Raw genomic sequence first — 26,212 nt, 5'->3', positions numbered from 1 at the left:
GCCTCCTGTGTTCAAGCGATTATCCTGCCTTAGCCTCACCAGTAGCTGGGATTATAGGCACCCGCCACCATGCCCAAATAATTTTTAGTAGAGACATGGTTTCTCCATGTTGGCCAGGCTGGTCTTGAACTCCTGACCTCAGATGATCTACCCTCCCCTCGGCCTCCCAAAGTTCTAGGATTCCAGGTGTGAGCCACCACGTCCAGTTGGGCCTAGTATTCTTGACCCTCCCCTTTCATGAAAATTTTCCTGAACAGTATTTTCTCTCATTGTTTCTGGTTGTATAACAAAGTTAGACTTTCTGTGATTCTCAGGTCTACTTACCATTATTATCATTATCACAATGGAGCCTGAGAACAATGGAATCCTGAGGGCATACTTTTAGGAATTTCATAATATATGAAATCCTGTGGTATAATCATGATTTCATATTTGCATGATGTCTGTAATGTAATAAGGTAATCACAGATAAGCTACAAACACCCAGACTAATTGGGGTCATGGAGTCTGACCATGCTCCTGTGGTAAAAATGGAGCTTTCTCTAAAAATAATTGGTGTTACCAAAGGCCAGTCATCCTGAGAAAGTGTCAGGGCTTACTATGTAATTTGCAGATGCAGTGCAAAATGGAAAGGTGGGCCCTGACCGGGAATGGGGGAATCAATCTCTCCTTGCTATGGCCCATGGCCCTAAACTCTGGTGGGCAGGCAGACACCATGGGATATGGTGAGAGCTCTTCCCATCCCGCAATCCCTTGCCACTCATCCCCGGTCACCTGCCAAGTACTCTTTGGTGCTGCCAGCCCAGGTGTGGATGGATGACTGCTGCCCTGCTCCAGCCAAGACATTCACTCAACTCTCTTCTTTCCCAAGCTCAGGAGCCCTGGGGACAAAGGGCAATGACAGAATGAATGCTGACCCCCTGCCTAAGTAATGCAGTCATCCTAGGCAGAGGACAGTATTGGTCAGGGGACTGGTATGAGGAGAGGGAGGCCTAGAACCTGTCCCAGGGAGGTGGGGAGGTGACAGGCAGCAGGACCTCAGAGCTTCAAACCCCTGGCACATGTTCCCCTGTCCTGTGGGATTTCACTTACAAAACACAAATTAAAAGATAAAATTGTTAAGAATTTCAAGATGGTAACCACAGAGCACTAAGTCTGAAGTGTGGGATCTTTCTGAGCATAGGACCCCGTGAGACTTCACCAATCATATACCCATGACACCAGCCCTGAAAGGAGTTAATCTTGGGACAGAAATAGGTAGGCTGGACTTCCTCTTCTTTTTGGGCCAGAATTAGGTCAGATCTAGACTCTAGGGTATTGGGAAGCCTGTAATGACTTTCATTGTATGGTGGGAGGACAAGGAGGGAGGCAGGTTGACATTGTTAAGAGACCCTTAGACACATCTAAGCTTATGCTATAGTTAGGCAAACCTAGGCTGCGCTTGTGATGGCATGACCCAGAGGGAAGGAGTGTTCTCTCCCTGACACAATAGGGTCTGGGTGGTGCTGGTTTAAGTAGGCCCTCAGCAAGGTGTAGTGTAAGGTCTCCACTTTTTGGCAGTTGTGCTTGCAGCATCAGCAGTGCAGAGATGCATCTGGGGCAGCTATTGTAGCCTCCTGCAGACCCCAGGGATTACATCTGCATCTTGGCTCCATGCATGCACTGGGAGAGTAGCTAGAAATGATCTTGTTATACATGCCAGTAAGCACACAGAGAGATTTGGAGACCTCAGGGAAGGGGAGCTCTGGGTAAAATCTGGACTTCTTGTTAGTCTTGGCAGATCAATAATGATAGCTAACACTCATGAGTGCTCATTATGTTCCAGAGTATTTTGTGCATTCAAAAAGTATTTTATGCATTCACTCAATCCTATAGGATAGCACTATTGTTTTCCTCATTTTACAGGTGGGCAAACTGAGCTATAGAAAGGTAACTTGCCCAGAGGTCACATAGTTCATAAGTGATGGAGTCAGGATCTGGCTCAGACATCCTGGCTCCAAAGCCTGTACTCTTAACCACTCTTCTATGCTGCCCTGTAACTGCCAGGCACTGGGCTAGTGCTTTACATATACAGTGGGAGTAGGAGTTGTATTGTGGTGTATAAATTTGAGATGCCGTTGTTTCATCCCAAGAAGGTAAAATTGGATCTACTGGTTATATGCTTGATAGTTTACAAGGTATTTTCACATGCCTGATCTCATTTTATTCTTCCTGTTCACTACAAGAGCGGTAAGGCAGGATTACTGTAAAGCTCTGGCTCTGCTGTTTACTGCCCTGTGGCATTGGGCAAGTGACTTGACATCTCTGATCATCTATTTTCTTAATTTTGCCTTTGCTTTACAGGTCACTATGCTATATGTTGAAATATAGGAAAAAATGAGTTTATAAACCTGCATTCTTATCTGGGAAGACCCCTTATGTCTTGGGGTTCCAGAATGGGGAAAATTTCCCTGTTCCAATATAGCACCAATTCCATTATACTTCCAAAGGTTTTCCTTATTCCTACTTTCTTACCTCTCAGGGGACACCCTGGAGTTACTGCCCCCACTGTCAATGGTGAAACCAGGGAGGGGAGGGCAGCACAGAGGGCTTTCTGATGTGGTGTGAGCAATGTATGATGGAGGACAGGAGGTAATTTAATATGCTCTCAAGTATGGGTTTATTGACCATATCAAATGTAGTTTTGCTTTCTCCAAGTCCAAAATTCAGGGTCTTTTTCTTCTTCATGCTTAATTACAAGTGTTTTTAATTAGATGAATTCCATTAATGGGCAATTAAGTTTCAATTTAGAGGTCATATATGAACACTGGCAGTCCCATCACAGCTTTGGCTCTCTGCAAAGTGACCTGGGTCTGGGCTTCCATCTGCTTAATGTTGCTTTGCCCATTAAGAGAAGTTAATGCTTCGCTAATTGTTTGCCTTGGGAGAGAAGCCAACTTCTCTCCTTCCCTCAGCAGCCTGCACTTACACAACTATGATAAGAGCTGTCGGCTGGAAAGGGAAGAGAATAGGCATAAGGAGATGGGAAGTCCAGGGTGCTATCAAGAGAGGAAGGGAGCCCAGAGGAATGGACTGTCAGAAGGATTTAGAGTGGCTGTGGTTTGAGAGCTGGCAGAGGCTCAGCTTATGACTATGTCTCATGAAGACAGTGATAGTTTGAGTTTGTCGGGTCAGTACCTGGAGGATGCTTAGGTGGTTTTGTAGGTGATTTGCCTGGTATTAGCATAAGCTGCAGGTCAACTGAGAGACCTGTGGGCTGTTGGCACCATTCAGATTACTGTCTTATAATTCCCAAAATATTGCAACCTGAGGAAGGCAATTGGGGATTTTCCTTAATTAGTATGTATTTACTATGTGATAGATACTGTTATAAGCACTTCAGCTGAATTATATCTTATAATTGTTACAATATTCTATAGTAGGTAATATTTTTATTTCTTTGTTTTGTTTTTCTTTTTTTTTGAGATGGAGTCTCGCTCTGTCACCAGGCTGGAATGCAGTGGTGCCATCTTGGCTCACTGCAACCTCTGCCTCCTGGGTTCAAGCGATTCTCCTGCCTCAGCCTCTCAGCCTCCTGAGTAGCTGGGATTACAGGCCCTTGCCACCATGCCCAACTAATTTTTGCATTTTTAGTAGTGAGGGGGTTTCACCATGTTGGACAAGATGGTCTCGATCTCTTGACCTTGTGATCCGCCCACCTTGGCCTCCCAAGAATGCTGGGATTATAGGCAAGAGCCACTGCACCAGCCTTTATTTCTATTTTACAGAAGTAACTGAGGCACAGAGAGGTTGAACACTTTTGGAAAGAGTGGGAATAGAATGCAACACCCGACAGCAGCTCCATGAGACTTGGGACCATGATGAGTTCACACTAGCACAATGCCTGAGTGATTGAAAGAGTTACAGATTCTTTTTATCCAAAAGTGTGAGATGTTTATTTTTGCTTAGTAAGATTAAAAAAAGCAAACGTGGCTTTTTATTTCAAGCAGTGAAGTCACATGGCCACCAACAAATTTCCACACAAAGGTAATACTCTAACCTTAGACAGCTGGAGGAAAAGGGGATAAAAGGACACAAAAGGAACAGGACAGCGGCAGGTACAGAATCCTCTGTTACATACATATTCAACGTTAAATAATAGGGGGTGTTTATTGAAACAGAGAGTAAAAAACTCTACGGCATGTCTTCTCCTTGTCACCGTCATTCCTTCTAGTTTTCCTGAAGCGGCATAATTTTTCTGGGGAAATATTTGAGGTTCACTGTCTTGTACTAAGAAGGTGGAAGACAGATTCACCAGGAGTAGGCTTAAAAGCGGAAAGTTTAATAGGCTAAAGAAAGAAGAGAGAGCTTCCTTGTGCAGGTGACGGGGGCCCAAGTGGGTTTCAGGGTTTGGGGCAAGATGCGGTTCGTTTTATAGAGGAGCTTGAGGAGGTGGTGTTTGATTTACACAGGGCATAGTGGATTGGTTGGACCAGGTGTGCTGTTTACGTAGCCAGAGAAGGGGATGGCTATCCCACCCTAATCTTTTATTATGCAAATGAAGTCTTCACCTGGCTGGCACCATGACACCTGTACATGTGGCTACAAAGAAAAGGGTAGAGAAAATCTCTATGTTAAACATACCTGGTTTCCAGGTATCCATTTTCTATTGGCATAGCTACAAGATTCTAGCTTGCTTATCTATGCTTGCAGCTTGATTTTTTAGGCTGCTTTTTTTTTTTTTTTTTTTTTTGAGATGGAGCTTCACTCTTGTCGCCCAGGCTGGAAGGCTGGAGTGCAATGGTGCGATCTCAGCTCACTGCAACCTCTGCCTCCTGGGTTCAAGCGATACTCCTGCCTCAGCCTCCTGAGTAGGTGGGATTACAGGCACCCGCCACTACGCCCGGCTAATTTTTTGTATTTTTGGTAGAGACGGGGTTTCACCATGTTGGCCAGGCTGGTCTTGAACTCCTGACGTCAGGTAATTCACCTACCTCAGCATCCCAAAGTTCTGGGATTACAGGCATGAGCCACTGTGCCCAGCCTAGGCTGCTTTTTGTTAGAAAAGAAATGATTTGGGGGCTGCTTTTTTATAAAAAGAAAAACATTACCGAGGACTCCTGTACCCTCACTAACCGCCTCAATATATTTTTTTAACTCCTATATCATTCCCTTGTGTAGGCTTTGCAGTTTGCATGCACAAGACCCTGCTAAATCCCCAGGAATCCTGTGAGGTGTGAGGCACCACCATCCCCTTCCCCTTCACACTCTGCTTTGTGCCAAGCAACTCAAGACGCAGAGTTCAGTATCATTTTACTGCCCAGTGAAGAGAGGAGGCTACTTGCAAGGTAGCGGGTGGTGGGGTTGAAGGGAGCTGTGTGGGGAAAAGGAGGTGTCCCCAGGTTGAAGTGGAAATGACATGTACTGATAGGTAGGAGTGTTGGTGAAAAAAACAGCAATAATTTAATCTCAGCATGCAAGGATTTATTCCACGTACCAGAAAAGAGGAAGTATACTTTTGGAATTTGGCTTGAAAGTATTCTTCTTGTTGTATAAACCTGTTTATTTATACATTTTAAGCAAAATATTAATTAATCTACATCCTGTCATTCTAAAAGTGCTCAAGTACTAGAATCATAGAAAATCGAAGTATGAAGGTCCTTAGAAGTTGTGACTTCAACCTCCTAAATTTGCAGTTGAATAAATAAAAGCCCCCATAGGAAGGGTAATTTGCCTAACGTTTGAAGCTAGAGAGTGGCAGAGTAAGAATCAAATCCTGGGTCTTAGAATGTAAAGCCAGTGTTTATCCCATTACATCACATTGTCTCCAACCCACATTCTTGCACAATGTCTGCAATCTTTCTAGTGGCAGAAAAGAAGAACAGAATTGCTCCCTACCTCCTAACCACCTTCTCTCCTGATCTCAGGTGTTGAGGGTTGATTTAACTGTAACATCATTGTCAACATATAAAACAAAGCCCATCTTCTTGTCCCTTTCCCTTTCTCTCACTCCTTCATCCCTTTCTCCCCTCTGCTTCTGTACCTCCTATCGCTAAGAACAAATAATTTAAATACCCAGAGATCGCTAAGCTAAGGAACAAATAATTTAAATACCAGGTAGCATGCTGTTTAAAATGTATTCTTAATTGTAAATACCTGATGCTAGATCTCCTGAGAGTGGGTTTCAGTGGGAGGAGGAAAAGAGACAGAGAACTGCAGTTGGTAAATGGAAGGGGCAAAAGGTCACAGAGATCAAAGGCTGGGCCCCCTGTAGGCATCCTTCCCGTTCCTGCATTTTGCAATAGTTCTGACTCCAGTTGTCGCATCAGACTTGCATTGTTTTAACTGAATAATCACTGATGGAAACACAAGCATATTTAAGTATTTAGTTAAATTTCAATTTATGAATTTCTACAATAAGATTTTAGTATCCACTATTTATAGACCATGCTGGTTTCCTGTGCTATAAATAGGTAATTATAGGACTAAATTAAATGTTGAGCCACAGACTCTGTCATGTTACAACTCTACAAATACAAAAGCATCACCATAATCAGATTTACAAATAACCTCCTATATTTCAGGGAACTAAAGGATGTCCCTACCTTTGATAACTCTGAGTAATTACTTTTGTTTGTTTTATATTAAAAATAGGACAATCAAGTCTTCAGAAGTTAAATGCTTTGCTCAAGATAACATCAGAATTTTGTAGACTGCACATGAGCTTTGGAATTAGACAACTACATTGAAATCCTGGCTCTGCATTTACTTCCTAGTTGTGTAACCATGTTAATTTTCTGAACTTTTCTGTGAGCCTCAGTTTCTCACCTGTAAAATGAGAATAATAATATAGGGTTGCTCTGAAGATCAAATTAGATTATATGTTTTATATATACATATATATATATAGTGATTGATGTATAGAAAGCCTTTGATAAATGCTGTTTTTATTTTCTTCTGCCTTTCTTCTTCCATTTTGTTTACAAATGAAAACTCTGAGACTTGGCCATGGTAAATGATTTCTTTAACAGCTCAGAGGAAGAATCCACTCACCAGAAAGACCTGGAGACTGTCTTGGTTTAATGACCCTCACCCATCCCTTTTTGACACTGCTTAATCTCATGGCTACTCCATAGTTGTTATTAAGCGTGGAGAAAGCATACCTTCTTGATTAAACAACCACTCCCTAAATGAGACTTCCATTGTAAGTTTTGGCTGGAGCCTGACTTCGTGTCAGCCATGGGGCTTCTTCAGATTCGTTGCGACAAATGATAAGAGACGAGACCCAACAAATATCTTCTTTTTCTTTTTCCTCCCTGTCCTCTATGCTTTCCTCTCCTCTGCCCTTTACCTTCTGATTAACTCTGCAATTCTCAAATTTGTTCAGATCTAAATTTAGGCTTTCTACTCAGGAGACAGGATCAGGGAATATACAACTTTTCTGAGTCACAATAACCCACAGTGTGATAGACCATTTGTCCTGGATGGGGCTTTAGTCACTTAGAGAAGGAAGACAATGATTTTCTGCTTTGGTATAAATGGGAATTTGGGACAAACGTCTAATTTTCTCAGGAATGGAACAGTTGAGGACTTGAAGACTTCAAGGGATTTTCTTAAATCCTGAGACATTCCTCTTGTGCACTAGCATTCCAAGGCAATTCCATGGTATATAAAAGGCTCCTAACAATAAGCCAGTTGTCACCTTCCAGAATGGTAGAGATTAAAAGAAAATATTTAGTTTGAGGCAAGTGCTCTCAAACACAGTTGGCAGAAGTAGAAATTACTATTATCTATTAGAAGAGTTATTTGGAAATATCCTAAACATGCACATCTTAATTCATTAATTTTTCTTTTATTGGTCCATTCCTGAATTGTTGAAATGGTTATCATTCCAACATTTATATAATACTACATCCACTATGTAGCCCTTTAAGATTACGTTTTTGAAGACGATGTAATGATATAGAGCTAAAATTTCATGGCTTAATATTAAATTAAAAAAATCAGGAATCAAATTTCTATATAGTGTATGACCCTCATTTTACAAAACTATACTTGTACCTAAATAAATACACCAAAAATAATAGGAATTATCTTTAACTGGTGGACTTACTGTTGATTTTTTTCTTCCATATACATTTCTGTATTTTTCAAATTTTTATTGTAAAAGATGCATTTGTAGCTTACTTAGAGAATGTTATGTAAAAAATGGAGAATTAGAAGGAAGATCTGGTACTTTTCTTTCTGATTTAATGAAATGCAAAATATTTTAGGAAGCTTTTTCAAAATTTTCCCTTATGCTTCCCGTGGAAAATAAAATTGGAATTACAGATGGTTTAGAGATTTAAACATAAAAAATGACTCATAAAATTTCCAAAAGAAAGCACTGGGTAATATGTTGCTAGTCTTGGAATGAACAAGGCCTTTAAACCAGAAAGTTACATAGAAAAAGTTTGATAAATTTGACTACATAAAGAAATCTTAAAAAAAAAATTATGACTTTAATTATGTCAAAAGCCAAACTACAAACTTAAAAGAAAATATTTGTTGCCAACATGACAGCCAACAAATATTCTTTCTTCTAAAAAAAAAAAAAACAAAAAAACCCAACTATTTTATTTTTTATTTCAGTAGGTTTTTGGGGAACAGGTGGTGTTTGGTTACAAGAATAAGTTCTTTAGTGGTGATTTCTGAGATTTTGATGCACCCATCACATGAGCAGTGCCAATGAATATTCTTAATTTATAGAGAGAACATCTAAATCATTAAGAAAAAAATGGAGATGACTTACCCATTAGAAAACATGGACAAGGCCGGGCATGGTGGCTCACGCCTGTAATCCCAGCACTTTGGGAGGCCGAGGTGGATGGATCACGAGGTCAGGCATTAGAGACCAGCCTGATCAACACGGTGAGACCCCATCTCTACTAAAAATACAAAAAATTATTAGCTGGGTGTGGTGGCACACGCCTGTAATCCCAGCTACTCAGGAGATTGAGGCAGGAGAATCACTTGAACAAAGGAGGCAGAGGTTGCAGTGAGGCGGGATCGCACCACTGCACTCCAGCCTGGGCAATAGAGTGAGACTCTCAAAAAAAAAAGGAAAAGAAAACACGGACAAATAGGATTTCTTCTTTTGGTAACAGCTGACTAGGTACTTCAGACCATCTATTGTGCTTTAGGTAGAAAATCTACCTAAAACTAATGAGAAAACTTGCAAAGTATTGCATAATTAAGGGCAAGATCTGGGATAATATGGAGTTGTGGAGGGAAGAGCCCATATTTGGAGCTCCCTTTCCCTTAGGGGGACCTGCTGATCTGGAAAGGGCAGCTGAGAGGCTGAGTTTCTGACCAGAACATTTGACAGGGAATTCCCTGAAAGGAGCCTTATTTCAGGCATTTGACAAGACTTTATAGACTGTGGAATCAGAGGACTGTCATTGAACGTCTAATACATTGGAGAAAGAAGGCTGAGGATAACTGATCACCAATTGAAGGTAAGTTGTGAGAGACAGAGAATTTCCTTTGTAACAGAAAAGGCTGGAGATAAGGCCCAGGATTTAATTATAAAGGTGGCGGAAGTCCAGAAAAAACGGAATTCCCAACCCTGAGGTGTCTGCTCTAAGAAGCTTAGATTCCTGGTCAGAAAGAGATGGGACTCTGAGCCTTAGGATGGCAACATCTGCTTATGTACAGTCACTAATCTTGAATGTCCAGATGGTTCTAGACCCTCTAGACTTACAGAAGTGGCCCATTCCTCCCTGTTGAAAGTTAGCACCTTCGCTTTCTTTGAAGACAGCTCAGAAGCCTCTGTCTTGAGAGACAACTGCATGCTCAGAACCTACTCCTATATCCCCTTCCAGGGACAAGCTCAATAGCTGTAGTAAGTCCCCACATCAACTGTCCTGGAAAATGCTGCACCTGTTAGAGGAGAAAGGGGAATACACACTGAAGGAGCTGCAGGACCTAGTCAGCATGTCCGGTAGGAGCTGTGAGAGGATAGATAGGACTGGGTTCTAGAATGCAGGATCCAGGGCCATAGAACATAAAGTTGGAAGAGAGAGAGGGTTTTTTTTTTTTTTTTTAATAGAGAATACTCTTCCGTGTTATAGAATTCAACACCTTGGAAAAGACACTAGGAGACAGATCTACACTGTTATAACGCTTTTGGAAGCTTGGAAAAAGTGATAGCCCACATCAAGTGAAGTAACTTAGCAAGAACTGTTCTGGAAGATGGTGGAGGAATGAATAAAAGGCTCAGAGAAATGAGCATGCTAGAGTTGATATGCTACACAAAGCTGGATAACCCACAAGCTATATTCTGTAGGAGGGCCCAGGCCAGAGGACAATTTATTTGCCAAATTGACAAAAAATGCACAGATAAGAGAGGTACCAGCATCACTGAAAAGTTTAGTGATCGCTTCTCCTCTGTTAGGCCAAAGCAGGTGTAAGAGCTGTTGTTACAGAATGGGGCTCCCTGATAGCAATGAGAATGATGTTATTCTGAAAGTACTAGAGTCCAGGATGGCAGTACCATAATGTCAGAAGCAATGTGAGCCCACTTATTGCTCTTCATGGCAAGGCCAGATTAATAGATTAATATAATTCAATATTCTTAGGGCAAGATATTTGGCAAGCCTGTAAGAGGATTGCTTAGTTTATATAACTAAACAAACTAAAGATATGGCTCAGAGGATTCCTTTCCAGTTTCCACATCTGTTTTCAAACTTAGAACTCATTGACTCAAGGAGAGTCAATGAGTCAATGCTTATCCCTGAGGAAGCATCTTGCAAGGGTGGCAAAGGTATACAGTAATGATTTCCCCAGATATTCCCCCCTAAGGGACCTCTGACAATTTACTTGCTTAGTCATATACTAAGGAAAGGGAAATACCAAGAAATCTAGAGGAGTTTGTGCACAGGGTCTGAATTGACACTGATACACAGGAAAATAAAGTGGCTTCAAGCCCCTACCCCCATTAGAGTGAAGACATGTGAGGATCATGTAGTAAATGGATTCCTGGCCCAAGTCTGTTAAATAGTGAGACCTTTGGGTCCATGGACTCCCCTAACAGTAGTTTCTGTCATCACTATATATATACAATTGGAATGGACATATTTGTAGCTCAGAGAACTCTCACATTTGTTCCTTAATCTATGGGATAAGAGCTAACATGGTAAGGGTGAAGAAAGGTTATGTAAAAGTTTCTGAACTTTCCCCTGTGTCACCCACTCCTGGCCAAGACAGAATAATAAAACTATGTGGTGGCTGGGTGCAGTGGCCCACGCCTGTAATCCCAGCACTTTGGGAGGCTGAGGCGGTTGGTTCACCTTAGGTCAGGAGTTTGAGACCAGCCTGCTCAATGTGGTGAAACCCTGTCTCTACTAAAAATACAAAAATTAGGTGGGCATTGTGGCAGTTGCCTGTAATCCCAGCTACTTGGGAGTCTGAGGCATGAGAATCACTTGAACCCAGGAGGCAGAGATTGCAGTGAGTCAAAATCAAGCCACTGCACTCCAGCCTGGGCGACGGAGTAAGAGTCCATCTCACAAAAAAAAAAAAAAAAAAGAAAAAGAAAAAGAAAAAAAAGAACCCCCCCGCCCCCACCACCGAAAAAGAAAACAAAAAAAATTGTATCGTATTCCAGGAGGGCTGGTGGAGATGAGTGCCACTCTAAAGACATAAAGGATGCATGGGTAGTGGTTTCCATCAGATCACCATTTAATTCATCAGCCTATTCCCTACAGAAGTCAGATGGATCTTAACAGATCACAACTCAGCCATATTATATTTGCTGTGCTAGAGCAGATTAACACAATATCAGGTACATAATATGTGACCATTGATCTGACAGATGGATTCCTTTTAAATCCCTATTAGAAATGTGAAGCAGAAGCAGTTCAAGTTTACATGGAACAGACAATAGTATACATTTAAGATCTTGTCTCGGGATCATTTAACTCTACTGCTCTCAGTTATAGTATAGTCCAAAGGGATCTGAACCACCTGAACATTATGCAGCACATCTCAGTACACATCTCTATTAAGGACATTTTGTTAATCAAGTCAGATTAGCAAGAAGTGGAAATTACGACGAGGGCCTTGGTAAAATGGTGTGCTCCAGGGTGTGGGATGTAAACCCTGCACAGATTCAGATCTGCCCTAATAATAAAGTTTTTAGGGGTCCAGGAGTCTGGGTATGGTAAAATATCTTCTCCAAAAAAAGGACAAATTGTTGCATCTTACATCTTCCACCAGTAAGAAGGAAACACTATACCTGGTAGGCCTTTTCACATTTAGAGAATCGTATCTCATACTTGAGAATAGAGCTGCGATCCATTTGCCAAGTGACATGAAAGGTTACCAGCTTTCAGTGGAGCCCTGAGCAGGAAAAGGCTCTTCAGAAAATCCAGGCTGCATGAGCAAACAGTCCTAGATTTGGGCCATATGATCTGACAGACTCTGCGGTACTTGAGGTATCTGTGGTAGGAAAATATGTTGTGTGTGAAGTTTATATTAAGCTCCAATAGGAGAATCACAACATAGACCCCTAGGGTTTCAGCATACGGCCAAGCCATTTGCAGCAAAGAATTGGACACCACTTTAAAAATAACTCCTGGCAGGCTACTGGGTCCTGGTAGAGATGCAACATCTGACCATGAGACATCAAGTGACTATGCAGCCGGAACTGTTCATAAGGAGCTGAGGTTTTTTATCAGAACTGTTAAATCATAAGGTTGGATGAATTCAACAGCAAGTTATTTTAAAATGGGAGGGATACATCTGCAATTGGGCATGAATAGGGCCAGAGGACACAAGTTGGCTGCTTGAGAAAGTAGACTGACACATAACCCACTGACAGAGGAAGATAAAGCATGAACTTAGTTCATGAATGGTGTGTGTGTGTGTGTATATGTGTATATATATGTCTTGTATATATATGTGTATATATGTGATATGTTAAATGACACATGACTTTGTCTCTATGTGTATGTGTGTATATGTATATATGTATGTGTATGTGTGTATATGTATATATGTGTGTATATATACATATATGTATATGTATATATGTGTGTATATATACATATATGTATATGTATATGTATATATGTATGTGTATATATACATACACGTATATATGTATATATACACACACACACATAGACAAAGTCATGTGTCATTTAACATTAACAAGGGGGATACATTCTGAGAAATGCATTGTTAGGCAATTTTGTCACATGAATATCACAGAGTGTACTTAACACAAAACTACATGGTAAAGCCATGCAGCCAGCTACACACCTAGGCTATATGGTATAACTCACTGTTCCTAGGCTATAAACCTGTACAGCATGTTACTGTACAGAATACTTTATGCAATTGTAACACAATGGTATTTGTGTGTTTAAACATAGAAAAGATACAGTAAAAACACAGCATTATAGTTTAATGGAACCACCGTTGTATATGTGGTCCGTAATTAACTGAAACTTTGTTATGCAACACGTGACTGTATGCATGTGTGTGAGCGTGTATGTGTATGAATGTATGTAAGTCACCTGGAACATGTGAATGTGACTTAACTTGGAAAAAGTGTCTTTGTAGAGGGCTAAAATCAAGGGGCTGGCACGGCTACAGTTCTTCTGGAGGCTTTAGAATCCTGAATCACTTTGCTTATCTTTTCCACCTTCTAGAGGCTGCCTGCATTCATTGGCTCATTGCTGCATTTCTCCATCTCCAAAGCCAGCAATGGCCAGTCCAGTCTTCCTCATATTGCATCACTCTAACACCTACACTTTTGCTCCCTTGTTCTGTATTTAAAGACCCTGTGATTACACTAGATCCACCTGGTTAAGCTAGGATACTCTCTCTATTTTAAGGTCAACTGATAGGCTGCCTTAATTCCACCTGCAACTTCAATTTCTTTTGGCCATGTAACCTAATATATTCATAGATTCCAGGACTATGCATTTAAACAACTCTGGGTGGAGGCAAACTTTATGCCTACCCAAAGACATAAAGTTTGAAGATCTTTATGTTGAATGATAGCACCGACTAGGGAGTATCCACAACAGAAGATAAACAACCAAATAAACAGATGACTTGGTGAGTTGATGTCAGCAGCTAATTAATTCTGGCAAAATAGGCTCATGAACTGAGTAGTCACAGCACAGATGGCGGCTAGCCATGCCAGTAGCATCTGTGTACTACTGCTGTTTAATGTCCAAACTTTGAGCCAGAGATCAAAGCTGAGCCCTTGATACAACACCATTTCTTGAGGAAACCCATCAGTTATTTGGTGGCAAATCAATTACAATGGACTCCTTCTGCCCTCTTCCTGCCTCCATCTGAATGTTACACTTTATTGCCTGAACTGTTTCTTGTCCTTCTCTCCAATACCTGACCCAGTTTTTCGACATCTTGCAACCTTTCCCCAGCTTGAATGTTGACCATCTGCACTCAAGAAGGCGGTGAAGCGCAGCTGAAAACATTACAAGCTTCTTTGGCTCTACCACTAATTGGTTTGATTTTGGACAAGTTAGTTAATAGTAATGAAAATAATTTATCAAAATAATTTATCATTTAGTATGGGCCAAACACTGAACACACATTTATCTTTCTCACAATTATTCATTTGAAAGCTAGAAGAACCGAGATTTGGAGGGGTTTATAAAACATGCTTAAAGTGACACAGCTAGGAAGTGAGAGTTGGGATTTCAACCCTGATCTGCATCTATCTCAAACATACCCCAGGTTGCCACAGTTAAAACCTGTGGGCCTCAGAATCTCCAGCTCTAAAATGTGAATAACAACAGTACTCTCCTGGAATTTGAAGAAAGATGAAATGAAATACATGAAAGTGCTTTGTAATTTACAATGCACTCTGTCAATAATCACTAACATTTATTGAGTGTATAATTACAGCCAGGCACCGTTCTAAGAACAGTATGAGTTCATTTCATCCTATGAAGTAAGACTTCTATTAAACCCATTTTACAGTTGAGAGGACTGAAGTGCTGAAAGGTGAAGTAACAGTCTTGTGGCTTCCCAGCTTCTAGGTGATGACACCTGACACCAGGCTTTATACTTAAACAGCTTTGTTCGTAAGCAGAGAGCCTGAGCTCCTGGCCAAGATACCTCACTGCCAAGGTAAGACCTTATTCTTTATTTATTAATTTAAATTATGAGCTTGTATTGGTTTGTGAGGACTGCTATAATTAAGTAACACAAATGGGGATGGCTAAAACAACAGAAATTTGTCTCATAGTTCTGGAAGCTATGAGTCAAGATCTAGGCATCAGCAAGGTTGGTGCTCTGTCAGGACCACGAGGAAGAATCTGTTCCCTGCCTCTCTCCTAGCTCCTGGTGCTTGGCTGGCAATCTTTGTTCCTTGTTTTATAGAAGCATCACCCGAATTTTTGCTTGTATCTTCACAGAGTGCGCTCCCTCTGTGGGTGTCTGTGTCCAAACTTCTCCTTTTAATAAGACACCAATCATATTGGATTAGGAGTGCATTCTACTGCAGTATAACTTCATCTTAACTAATTACATTTGCAGTGACCCTATTGCCAAATAAAGTCATATTCTAAGATACTAGGAGTTCAGCCTCAACATGTGAATTTTAGGGGTCTCAAATCGACCCATAACAGGGCTTAGGAGAAAAATTTCAGGGTAATCTTTTGTTGCTGCTTTTCTTCTGTTACTGTCAAAATGAGCAGATTTTCAGCAGATGGTGGTGGTGGTGTCAGAAGTGCCTCTTTGTGCCTCCAGAAACTCAGGGTCTGCTCAGACTTTTACCTTTTGACTTTTTCAACGCCAAGAGGCCAGGCTAGTGGGTCTAGTGCCTGGAGTCACACAGCTGATTGAGAGGCTGTGTACACATCATATGCCATAAGGGATAAATGTGATTGACGTGTTTTTAATCATTTCGGCTTTATTGCTGTTTGTTCTGGTCAACGCCATCATCTAAATTAAGTTCATGCTTTACATAATGTCTCATTACATAAAGTCAGAGAAAGCTTTTTACTTAAGTCTCTCTGCCTTTTAGCAGGGTCTAGTGAAAAGGGATTTGGCCTGAAAGTGTAGAGCCCATGGGCCTAGGCAAGACAAACATGCTTCAAGCTCCTCATTCTGCAGGCTTGCTGGGTGTATATGGGCCCCTCCCATCTTTCTAATCCCTCATGCTCCCTGCTCTGGCCCACACATCGAAACTCCCTGCTCCTCTCTCTCTTTAATCCATTCAGACCAACTGAATTTTATAAATTACATCCCTCTCCTTTTTTGGGACCTTACATGTAGAGGGTTGGGCATACCTTAATTTAAGGAAAACGCTCATCATTAATCTAGGCAAGGTTCCACACTTGCTTTGTTTACTTATTTTCTTTTACATGAATTCCCCTTTTCCCTTGCCCTCCTCTGAAACAATCACTTTCTGATGTGTTTGCTATATTGTTGGACTTTTACGTATTTACATATATTTAATTTATAAAGAGTATTTTGCTTGAGATTCTCTTAACCTCCCTCTTAGAAGTTATTCTTTGACTCATTAACCTAAAATGGCTTTTTATTGTCTACCAAATTCAGACATTCTAGGTTTCAATAACCCCACTTCATTTTTCAGAAGAAAGTGAAGTAACTGGGTCAGTGTCACAGCCCGTGAGGGCAGAACTAGAACTGGAACCCAGGTTTCTGAATCTCAATTATGTCTGAGTCTCTCTACTGCCCCTTGAAAACCTTACATCTTTGGACTTTTCAGTTTAAAGAATTTCTTGTACTTTGGGGGTTTGCAAAATATAAGAAATCTGTGTAAAGTAAAATATGGAAACTGAGTTGGGGGAAAGGAAGGATAAGAAAAAGGAATTGGGCATCTTAGAATATTCCAAGAGAAGCTACATCAATTCTCAATTTAGTTTCACTCAGTTTAACAAATATGGGTCAGGCCTTAGGCCAGGAGCTATTAATACAGCAAGACATATTCCTATCCTCAAGAAGCTCACTGTCTTGGAGAGGCAAACTTACAAATAAAGAGCCAAACAGTGTATCGGGGCTATAATGGAGAGAATTCACGAAACACCATGAGGACCAAAAGGTCAGAGAAGTTAGGCCTCCCTGGAGTCCAGGGTTGTTGCTACAGAGGAGACGAGTAGGGGACAAGCAGGTGGTCAAATCTAAAGAGTTCATTCTGTGTAAGTTCAAATGCATGGCAGACACAGCCTGGTGTGTTTGGGAAACTCTAGGTATTTCTTTCTGGCTGCTAATAACAAGGGGTTTGTCACTCCTTTTTTCGGCTTGGATTCATCATCTCAGCAAGCAGGTACTGAAACCACATGTTCCAGCTCTGGTCTGAGATTGTAACTTGTGGCAACTTCAGCCCAGAAGAAAGGGCTTACTCCAGGGGGATACTCAGGCTTATCACATTTGGGCCAAATTTTAACCTGCATTTCCAAGAAGCTTCATCCAGTTAATGATGGCTGGATGGGTAATGAGCCCTGTGATCTCTGGCTTGGTGCCTAACAATGTCATTGTTAAACCAGCTTCCTCAGCTCATTTAACTTCCCACAGGCCTAGGGAAGGGCACAGTCTTTGTATCTATCTTTAGTTGGTACAACAGCTTCACTGTCAACTCACATGGTTCTAGCCAAGCCATAGCCTAGTGCCTTGGTGATAAGCACTAGAGCTGTCAGGCTGCACCATCCGGAGATGAGCAATCTTTCATCCAGCCTGAGCCAGGTACCACTACTTTGTTGCCCTGTGCTTTTTGAGCAACTTAAGCTAGGCTGTGCTGCTCAGAGGTGAGAGTGTCTCTCTCTGCTCTGGATAGATCCCTAGGGGGTCATTGTTCTGCTCCCAATAAGGGATACTGCTTCCTCACTCTAGCAGGACACCCACATGCCCTCCATCTCACGTGACAGACATTAGTGCCTCTGCTTCATTCCCTTTTCTCTTATTTCTGGGATACCTTTTCACTGTCCTCTCACTCAGAGGATAATTCCACTTTCAGCTGCAGCCCTATTGCCTAGTGAGACCATGGCATATTGTATTTTCATCCTGAGGCCAGACCCAACATTGCATCACTTTCTTTCACACAGCTCCAGCCCCACAGTGCATTAACAAGGAATGGTCTTTAACGATGGGCTTAGTGGGGATGCTGGGGATGCTGTAAAGAGCATTTGCATTGTGCACCACACGACAAGGTTTCTTAAACATTCCTCTCAGACATTAATTTTGGTTCCAAATTTATTTCTGGATGGCAGCTGTCTCATTCTAATTTTTTCTTCCTCTATAACCTCTAATCTATTCTGCTTATAACCAAACATCTGCTTGCAGACACACAGAGCACAGCAGAATCCAGCCCAGCTAGCCCATGGCACTGTTTAGGAATGCATCTTGGAGGTCTCATGCTCAACTCTATCAATTTTCCAAGATATTTATCCCCCCCCAAACAGTTCTCTGTTTAGGGGTAAATGAATAATTTGCTCCTAAGAAAATATGATGAAAAAAAATCCCAGATTTAGCCTGGTATTTAACTTGCTGCTTTCTGTCCTCATGAGACTCTCCACGCTGTGAGCTTATAGCTTTTAAGGCCAATGACTCATTCAAGCAATATTTGTTGAAAGCCTGTGTGTCACTGTGTGTCAAGCTCTTGATTAGGTGTGGAACCTGTAGGGGTGTTAAGTAAAGTTTTTATCTTTATGAAACTGACCTTCTAGTGGTGGAGATAAACAAAAAACATGTAACAAGTAAATGAGTGAGGTAATTAGGGATGATGGTAAGCCCCACTTAGAAATCAATATTGGAATACTTAACTGAGTACCAGTTACTGTGTGCCAGGCCCCGTGCTAAGTGCTTTGCCCATTTCTATGATCTGAATGTTTGTGCTCCCCTCAAAGTTCATATGTTAAAGCCTAACTGCTGATGTGATAATATTATGAGGTGGGGCCTTTGGGAGATGATTAGGTCGTGTTGGGGGAGTGGAGCCCTCATCCACAGGATAAATGCCATTTTAGAAGAGGCCCCAGAGAGCTGCCTCACCCTTTCCACCATAAAAGGACACAAGTAGAAGGTGCTATTTATGAGGAAATGACTTCCCAGCCTCCAAAACAGTGAGAAATAAGTTTCTGTTGTTTATAAGCCACCCAGTTTGTGGTATTTTGTCATAGCAGCCCAAACTTAATAAGATACTCTTGTTAATTCACTTAATCTTTATGAGATTAAGGTATGTCTCTATCAACCCACTTTTATAGCAACCCTCTGAGGCAGGTGAAACAGATATTTTTATCTGCATTCTAAAATCTCATCAGAGAACTACTCAGCCAAAGCCACAGAGCTAGTAAATAGTGGGACCAGGATCTGGTGCTCTGTGGTTCTAAATCACACACCCTTAGTCACAACAATACTGTTTCATGTGCTGATGGGTTGATTAAAGAGCACTTTGACGGGAGAATACTGACCTCTGAGGTTAGGGAGGGCTCTTGTAACATTACCTGTCTATATGCTGTAACAGATTGCACATGCTCCCTGGCACTACAATTGTTAGTGTGTGTATCCATTTTTTTCCTCATGGCTGTAAGCTCATTGAGGAGCAAGAATTGTGGCTTGTGCATTTTGTGTGTGTCCCCTGTATTTATAGCTTGGTGCCTAGACAATGAACACTGAATTGGACTAAAAAGCTGTAGTAGCACTATCCAACAGGAATATCAAGCAAGCCATACATCTAATTTTAAAATTTCTAGTAGCCACAAGACAAAAAAGTAAGAAGAAACAATGAAAATTAATTTTAATAATATACTGTAATTTCAACATTAATCAATATGAAAATTATTGAGATATTTTATATTACTCTTTTCACACTAAGTTTTTGAAATCTGGTGTGTAATCTACACTTACTCCACATCTCAGTTAGGACTAGCCACATTTCATTTGCTCATTAGCCACGTATGTGGTTAGAGACTATAGCACTGAACAGCACAGAACAATATTCCTGAGATGAATGAGGTGTGGATGCATGCCAGGTAGACCAGACTAGGTGTTAGATATTCAAATTCCAAAACCACTTTGGATCAAGCCCTTGAGACCTCTCATAGGAGTAAAGGGTCTCTTTCTATCACTGGCCTTAAAAGTGGGTACCCTTCTGAAGGTAGGAGTCAATGAGGCCTAATGGAAAAGGAATTAATTTTAGAAAGGTCTCTTACTAATTATGTGGCTTGGAACAACTTACTGAATCCTTCTGAACCCATTTTCCTCCTCTGTAAAAGGTGGACCCAAAAAATCTCTTGTAGAGTTGAAATGTATTTACATGCCTGGCACCAAAAAAGGCACCCAATGAATAATAGCTTTCATTAAATATTTTATTTTGTACTATCAGATACATTCTTTATTTAATAGAATAAAAGGCCGACAATGACAAATGAGATCCCTAGATGATATGCCATCCAACAAATATTAACAGAGTACCTACCATGTGCCCAACACTGTTCCAGGCACTTAGGACATATCAGCGAACAAAATAGACCAGAAGGATGTGCTGTCCCAGACAATCAACACAAGGCTCTGATGTGAGTACCTCATAACACAATCTTCAGGCAAAACTAGCATTTTCAACATGAATCTCACATCAGAAGAGAAACAGTGCTAGAGGTGCAGCAAGAACAGAGATCCTTTTGGCCTGTGTGTGGTACCTGTAAGGAAATACTGCACAAGTGCTGGCACTGCCTTACCCCATGAGTTCTACAAGGGGAGTGCAATGTTGTGTGGGGTACTGTAGCCATATTTACATGTGGCGATTCTCCTTGGAATATCATTGTTATTTTAAGGTAAGTAATTTAAAATACTATTTTAACATGAAGACCAACACAGAAATATTTTAAAGCTAAATGCAAAATTCACGTAGAGTTTTATAATATAACATCAACTCCAAAGAAATTTCTAGGTTGTGGTGAGCATAACAGGTCACATGACAGGAATATTATGTATTGTGCTTTGTTTTTATAAGGACACCCTAGTGGGAAATTCTGGGAAGAAGCACATTATTTATTTTTTGTTTTTTCTCTAATATATAGAAACTCTTTTGAACTCTGATATTGTTATTCAGGTTGTTTCTTAACCCCTCTGTAAGCAGAGCTATGTGGACACCAGATTTAGAAAGAGGGTGTTTTATGGCTTGTTTACTTCAATCTGATGTCATGGGTCCATGATTAGACTTCGTAGGTGCTCCAGTCTCTGCCTGCATTATAAATCAATAGGCTAGGACTTTTTAAAATTCAATTCTATGTCACCTATATTCCTTGCTTCTCTTTTGCACAAAGTGAAATTGCCTAAAAGCTTCTAGAAGAATTAGGAAGAATGACCATGTTCAATTAAAACAAGTTTATCAGAGAGAAAGAACATGGATTATTCAAATCCCCCAGTGCTTGGCAATGCCCACAACTGCAACTGCTGTGGAGAGACTCCCAGCTCCCAGAGAGCCAGTGACCAGAGGACCTAGGTTTTAGGACAACTTATTGGAAGCAAGAGGCTCTTCTTTATTCTCTAATCAATTTTGTGGAGAAATATTCTTCTGTGCTTGCACTGAGAACTTGAAACCTTGGCCAGTAAATGCTGAATTCAAATCCACAGACTGTTTTTTAAAACATTTGTTCAGTTAGTGATTGAGTCAGCCTTGTAGATGGCCTGAGTCCCTCTCAACCTGACCAAATGAGAAATAATGACTCACATTTGTATAATGGTTTATGAATGGCAAAGGTCTTGCTCACATGTTATTCTATTTGGTTCCCACAGCAACCCTATGGGGCAGAGATTGATACATAGCCCCCAGTATCTGTCTCCTTATTCTTCTGCTATAACATGAGCTGCATTTTTTATATGACTTTTCAGAATAAAGACACCTCCAGGCCATACATGACCATGGTATTGCCATGTGTCTAAATTCTTGCCAATGTAATGTAAGAAAAAATGATATGTGAGGTTTTTGTAATTCCTTTGTGATTTCTTCTTTAACCTTTTGGTTAGGAGTATGTTGTTTAATTTTCTCATATCGTGGATTTCCAAAATTTCCTTCTGTTACTGATTTATAATTTCATTCTATTGTGGTCTGAGAATATACTTTGTATGATTTCAGGGTTTTTCAAAAATGTATTGAGACTTATTTTATGGTCTAACATATGGTTTCTCCTGGATAATGCTCTGCTGCACTTGAGGAGATTGTATGTTCTGCTGTTGTTGGGTGGAGCGCTCAGTAGATGTCTATTAGGTCTTGTTGGTTTATATAAGTGTTCAAGTATTGTATTTCCTTGTTGGTCTTCTTTCTGCTTGTTCTATCCATTATTGAAATTGGGGTATTCAAGCTGGGTACGGTGGTTCACGCCTGTAATCCCTGCACTTTTGGAGGGCGAGGCGGGCGGATCGCGAGGTCAAGAAATCGAGACCATCCTGGCTAACACGGTGAAACCCTGTCTCTACTAAAAATACAAAAAATTAGCCGGGCGTGGTGGCGGGCGCCTGTAGTCCCAGCTACTCAGGAGGGTGAGGCAGGAGAATGGCGTGAACCTGGGAGGAGGAGCTTGCAGTGAGCCGAGATCATGCCACTGCACTCCAGCCTGGGCGACAGAGCGAGACTCCGTCTCAAAAAAAAAAAAAAAAGAAAGTGGTGTATTCAAATATCTATTATCATTGAACTGTGTCTATTTTCCTCTTTAATCCTATAGTTTTTGCTTCAGTAGTTAAGTTTATTGGTGTTTATGATTGTTATCTCCACTCGATGAGTTGATTTTTATTATTATAAAGGGTCCCTGTGGCATAATAAGATAGATGTTTGGCCTTTGTCCCCAGTTTCTGGCACAGAGCTTCTAAGACTCTTGGAATTCTTTAAGTGATATGGATTTTGAACTGTCTTTTGTTCTAATGAGGTGACTCTTCTTGGAAGGCCACTGGATAGCTTCAGGAAGGGAGCTGGTCTCCAGAAAAGCCAAGCTTTAGAAGTTTCAGCCCCATACTCCAAACTCCAGGGAGAAAAGACGGACTAGAAACTGAGTTAATCACCAATAGCAATTTAATCACAGACTATGATTTAATCAGTCGTGCCTATGTAATGAAACCTCCATAAGCTATTCTAAATGATGAGGTTCAGAGAGTTTCCAGATTAGTGAACACATCAAGAAGCTGAGAAATCTGCATGCCCAGTGTGGCATGGAAGCTCTGTTCCTCCTCTCTCCATACCCTGTCCTGTGTTTCCCTTTCATGTCTCAAAGAGTTGTATTCTTTGTTCTGATGTGTCTCCTTTGCAATAATTGGTGAATAGCAAGTAAAAACACTTTACTGAGTTCTGTGACTTGTTCCGGCAAATTATCAAAACTGAGCCGAATGTGAGGTCTTGGGGGAGGTCATGAGGAACCCCAGATTTGTAGCCATGTCAGAAAGAAGTCTGGGTAACCTGAGGATCTATGACTAGTGTCTAAAGTGAGGGCAGTTTTGTGGGACTGAGCTCTTAAACCTGTGAAGTCTAATGCTAATTTGTGTAGTTGGTGTCAGAACTAAATTGAATTATAGGACACTTAGTTGTTTGAGAGTTGAAGAAGTGTTATTGCAAAAGACTACATATCTGGTGTCAGGAGGAAGAAAGTCTTCAGTAACAATTTTTTCTTAGAGTCTATTTTGTTTGGATTAGCTCAGTCACTCTACTCTCTTTTGATTACTTGTTGTATGATACATCTTTTTCCAGTCTTTTACTTTCAACCTATTTGTGTCTCTGAATCTGAAGTGTTTTTCTCTAGACAACAAATAGTTGAATCATTTAAAAATTTGTTCTGCCAATCTCTTTCAATCTCTTTTAATTGAAGTGCTTAATGCATTTATATTTTAGCTAATTATTATACTTATTAATTATGATTAATGCATTATAATTTATATAGTTACTGGTAAAGGATTTATATCTGACATTCTTCATTTTCTACATGTCTTTTTTTGTTTGTTACTCCATTACTGTCTTCTTTTCTGTTAAATAGATACTTTCTAGTGTACCATTTTAATTCCCTTATCAATGTTTACTATTTTTTTTTGAGTTATTCTCTTAGTGGTTGTCCTGGGGATTACAATGAACATATATTTTTAAATAATTTAGTTTGGATTAATGCCAATTTAGTTGAGACAGTATATAATATATATAGTTCCAATCTCTCCTTGTTCCTTTGTGATGTTATTGTTCTACAATTTGTATTTTTATGTATTATTTGCCTGTCAGTATAGATTTATAATTATTTCTTTATGCAATTGACTTTTAAGTCAAATGGAAGAAAAAAGAGCTACAAACAAAAGATAGACTTATACTGTGTTTTATATTTGCTTATGTAGTTACCTTACTAGTATTTTATTTCTGCATGTGGATTAAAACTACTGTCAGCCGGGCGCAGTGGCTCACGCCTGTAATCCCAGCACTTTCGAAGGCTGAGGTGGGCAGATCATGAGGTCAGGGGTTCGAGACCAGCCTGGCCAACATGGTGAAACCCCAACTCTACTAAAAATACAAAAATTAGCCCGGCGTGGTGGCAGGTGTCTGTAATTCCAGCTACTTAGGAGGCTGAGGCAGGAGAATTGCTTGAACCTGGGAGGCGAAGGTTGCAGTGAGCAGAGATCATGCCACTGCACTCCAGCCTGGGCAACAGAGCAAGACTCAGTCTTGGGGAAAAACAAACAAACAAACAAACAAACAAGCTACTGTCTAGCGTCCTCTCATTTCAGCCTAAAGGAAACACTTCAGTGTTTTTTGGTAGGGCAGGTGTGCTAATAATAAATTCTCTTGTTTTTATTTATTTACGAATGTTTTAATTTCTCCTGTATTTTTGAAAAACACCTTTACTGGTCTGCTGGATATAGAGTTCTTGTTTAATAGTTTTACCTTTTTTTCTTTTTTTAAATCTGTCAGCACTTTGAATATGTCACCTCATTGCCTTCTATCCTCCATTGTTTCTGATGAGAAATCAGTTGTTAATCTTATTGAGAATCTCTTGTATATGTGAAAAATCACTTCTCTCTTGCTGCTTTCAAAATTCTTTCAGTCATTTGACAGTTTGATTATGACATATGGATTTCTTGATGTTTTATTTGGAGTATGTTGAGTTTCTTGGATGTGTAAATTAATGGTTTCCATCAAAATCTGGGAAATTTTCAGCCATTATTTCTTCAGATATCCTTTCTTTCCTTTTTTCGTTCTGCCCTTCTTTTGTGTATGTCAGTGAACTTGATGCTATCCTACAGGTTTCTTAGAGTGTTCATTTTCCTTATTCTTTTTTACCTGTTCTTCAGACTGGATAATCTCAATTGACTCATCTTCAAGTTAATTGTTTTTTTTTTTCTTCTGGCTGCTCAAATTTGCTATTGAACCCATCTAGTAGATGTTTCTTTCCTCTTCTTTTTTTGAGACAGAGTCTCACTGTCACACAGGCTGGAGTACAGTGGCAGGTGTGATCTTGGCCCACTGCAATCTCCACCTCCCAGGTTCAAGCAATTCTTCTGCCTCAGCTTTTTGAGTAGCTGGGATTATAGGCTCCTGCCACCACAGCTGGCTAATTTTTGTATTTTTAGTAGAGACAGGGTTTCACTGTGTTGGCCAGGCTGGTCTGGAACTCCTGATCTCAAGTGATCCACCTGCCTCAGCCTCCCAAAATGCTGGGATTACAGGCGTGAACTCTCTGTGCCCTGCCAATTTTTCATTTCCGTTATTATACTTCTCAACCTCAGAAGTACTATTGGTTCTTTTTAATAATTTCTGTCTTTTTTGACATTGTCTACTTGATGAGACACCATTCTCTTGCTTTTCATTAGTTCTTTAGACATGGGTTCCTTTAGTTTCTTGAAAATATTTAAAATAACTGATTTAAAGTCTTTGCCTAGTAAGTGCAATGTCTGGATTTCCTCAGAGATAATTTCTATTGATTGCTTTTTTCTTATTTATTGGTCATGTTTTCATGTTTCCTTGTATGCCTTATACCTCTTTTTGTTGAAAACTAGGCATCTTACATAATATGATGTGGTAAAACTGTGGAAATCAGATCCCTGCCTCCTGGCATACACAGGATTTTAAAAAATTGCTGCTGTTTGTTCTATAAGTTGTTGTTTGTTTACTAACTTTTCACAATGAATTCTGTAAAGTCTGTATTCTTCACTGTGTGACCACTGAATCTCTGCTTGGTTTAGTGGTCACCTGATGAGTAGGCAGGAATTTTCTTAAACAGGCAAA

At 40.4% G+C, this 26,212-nt stretch overlaps 1 long non-coding RNA gene across 2 annotated transcripts in view; it reads left to right on the top strand.

Moving 5' to 3' along the window:
* The window catches only part of LOC129049014 (uncharacterized), an 80,021-nt gene that overhangs the window by 30,613 nt on the left and 23,196 nt on the right, over nucleotides 1-26,212 (top strand). The window contains exons 3-4 of one of the 2 annotated variants that reach the window (XR_008511729.2): nucleotides 15,035-15,132; nucleotides 20,463-20,537. This is a non-coding gene — a long non-coding RNA (uncharacterized LOC129049014). Of the gene's footprint in view, nucleotides 1-15,034; nucleotides 15,133-20,462; nucleotides 20,538-26,212 lie in introns of those variants that run through there. The other variant, XR_010141298.1, reaches the window with a different exon arrangement.

This window comes from Pongo abelii, chromosome 1 (assembly GCF_028885655.2).
Source record: "Pongo abelii isolate AG06213 chromosome 1, NHGRI_mPonAbe1-v2.0_pri, whole genome shotgun sequence".
Taxonomy (NCBI): domain Eukaryota; kingdom Metazoa; phylum Chordata; class Mammalia; order Primates; family Hominidae; genus Pongo; species Pongo abelii.
The sequence above is the reverse complement of the archived record's forward strand: the minus strand, read 5'-3'. Positions and strand labels throughout refer to the sequence as shown.